The 2,399-nt window shown below is 57.2% G+C and overlaps 1 protein-coding gene across 1 annotated transcript in view; it reads right to left on the bottom strand.

The window, feature by feature from the left end:
• LOC104527236 (brevican core protein-like) overlaps positions 1 to 2,399 on the bottom strand; it is a gene marked incomplete at its 3' end in the record, with an annotated part of 12,682 nt that overhangs the window by 7,952 nt on the left and 2,331 nt on the right.

Below are 2,399 nucleotides of genomic sequence, written 5' to 3'. Positions count from 1 at the left end.
GCGGGGGGTGTGCGGAGGGGGTTGAGGTCAGCGAGCTGGGGGATGGCTGAGAGCCCACAGAGCGCGGGGCGGAGGGGGAGGGAAGGAGCAGGAGGTTTCTCTTTGCCATTCAGCTCACGCCGGAGGTTCCCCACACGCAGGCTGGGAAAAGCGGGGCTGAGCGAAACCATTATGTCCCCGGCCTCTCTCAAGGCTGCCTGGCACAAAGGGCTCTCCCTGGCGAGCTGGGGGCCAGCGCTGAAAAGAGAACCCAGTGGCTAAGACAGCAGTACCCCCTTGTCACCCTCCCCAGGGAGCAGAATGGGGGACTGCTGGGGACACTGGGTATGTCACGGAGGGGCCCTGGCTGCCCATGCTCTCTTGCAGCCATCTGGAGAGGAGGGTGATGGTGGGGATGTAGGGAGATGTCCCTGCATGGTGCACAACCCCACAATTCACACCCCACTGTAGAGGCTCCTCAGAGGGCTGGGGGTCTCCACAGCCCCCCCCATACCAGGGTCCACCACGTGATTCCCTAGGGATAGACCATACAATTCCCCAAAGATGGATCACACAGTTCCCCAAGGATGGACCACATGGTTCCCCAAGGATGCACCACCCAGTTCCCCAGGATGGGAGCACAGTGACCCTGAGACTCAGAGAAGCTCTGTAATTTATAATCTCTTTGTGCTGCACCGATTTCGGTAGCCCCAGAAATGGATTTGGCATCTCCACAGTGCTCTCTGGGACAGGTCTCTGGCTGACAGCCTGTTGGGAGGCTGTCCTTGTCACCTGCAGCCCTCTGCCAACAGTGCTCCCTGAATTCACCCGTGGGACCAATGCACCAGGGAGAGGGTGTGAATGCAACCCCCAGCACCACACACTGTAGATGTACAGCGCACAGCACCATGCACCATGGACCTACAGCCCCTGGTTCCGAGCACCATGAATGTACAGCCTGTAGCACCAAGCACTGTGGACCTACAGCCCTTGGCACCGCACACCATGGGTGTGCAGCCCCTGGTTCCAAGCACCATGAACGTAGAGCCCGTAGCACCATGCACCATGGACATACAGTCCATAGCATCTCACACTATGGACCTACAGCCCATAACACCAAGCACCGTGAATGTACAGCCCATAGCACCAAGCACCATGGGCATACAACCTGTGGCACCACGTGGCATGGAAATACAGCCCCTGGCATCAAGCACCATGAACATACAGCCCATAGCACTATGCACTATGGACCTACAGCCCATAACACCATGCACCATGGATTCACAGCCCCTGGCATCAAGTGTCATGGACATACAATCCCTGGCACCAAAAACCATGGATGTACAGCTCCTAGCACCACACATTGTGGACATCAACCACCATGTGCAGACCACAAACCACCCCCTTCCCATCAGGAGCTCAGCACAGGCAGCCAAATCCTGATGGCCCAGGTCCTGCCCAGTGGTGCCAGAGCCAAGCTGGGGGCTTTCTCTGCTCCAGCTGGATCATTGGAATTCAGCCCCATGGCTCTGGAGTGACAGACAAAATCCTCCTGCCCGGCAGCCGTGGCCGGGCTCCAGCGTGGGGGCTGGCTGCTGCCACCCCCCCGGCCAGCCAAGCGAGGAAGGCTTTTGTCACCGGCACTTTTTCTTCCCATTCCCAAGGCGCCGCGGTGGCGTGAGCCTCAGCTGCCAAGACCTGAGGAGGAAATTCAAGTGATAAAACTCTGCAGGAATGGGGAAAGTTGGGGTGATGGGGTGTCTGCTCCCATCCCTGGCTGGGATCAGGGTGCCAGCACCAGGAATGGGACACAGAAAGATTTAAATCTAGTTTCACCCTGCCCATGGGCAATACCCGAGGTCCTGGCAAGTCCCGTGATGGCAAGAGACTCTCAGATGTCGTAGTTGGGGTTTGGGGTTGGATTTTTGGGTTGGGGTTTTTTTTTTCCTATTTGCCACAAATGGAAAATTTTTCAGTCCACACGTTGGGAGGGAAAAGCTGGGAGCAGGACTAGGGAAAAGTGGCCAAAAAACTCAGAGAGGGGGATATGGTGGTGGCTCGTGGGGCATGATCGTCTCTGAGACCTGGGACGGACCGAGACGCAGCCACGAATGCAAGCAGCAGGGCTGGCTAACCTCCATTTCCGTGGGAAACCAGGTGGAAAATGGAGCTGAAGTCTATTTTGGGACAGGAACGATTTTTCTTTCTCCCCTGAGCTTGGCCCCATTTTCAGAGGTGGCTCCTTGAACACGGAGCACACAGGATTTGGGGCTGCAGCTCCAGGGTGAAAGGCAGGAGATGCTGTGATGGGAATACTGAGGGCTGGATCTTTTCCCATCTCCAAAGAGGGGTTTTCTCCTCCACGACCCCCTTGTCCCCTCCACGTGACGGTTACTCATCCTGGCTGACAAGGTGCCCTG

The sequence above is a fragment of the Antrostomus carolinensis genome, unplaced genomic scaffold (genome assembly GCF_000700745.2).
Source record: "Antrostomus carolinensis isolate BGI_N321 unplaced genomic scaffold, ASM70074v2 scaffold24766, whole genome shotgun sequence".
Taxonomy (NCBI): Eukaryota; Metazoa; Chordata; class Aves; order Caprimulgiformes; family Caprimulgidae; genus Antrostomus; species Antrostomus carolinensis.
Note: the sequence above shows the minus strand (reverse complement) of the source record. Positions and strands in the feature narration are given on the sequence as shown.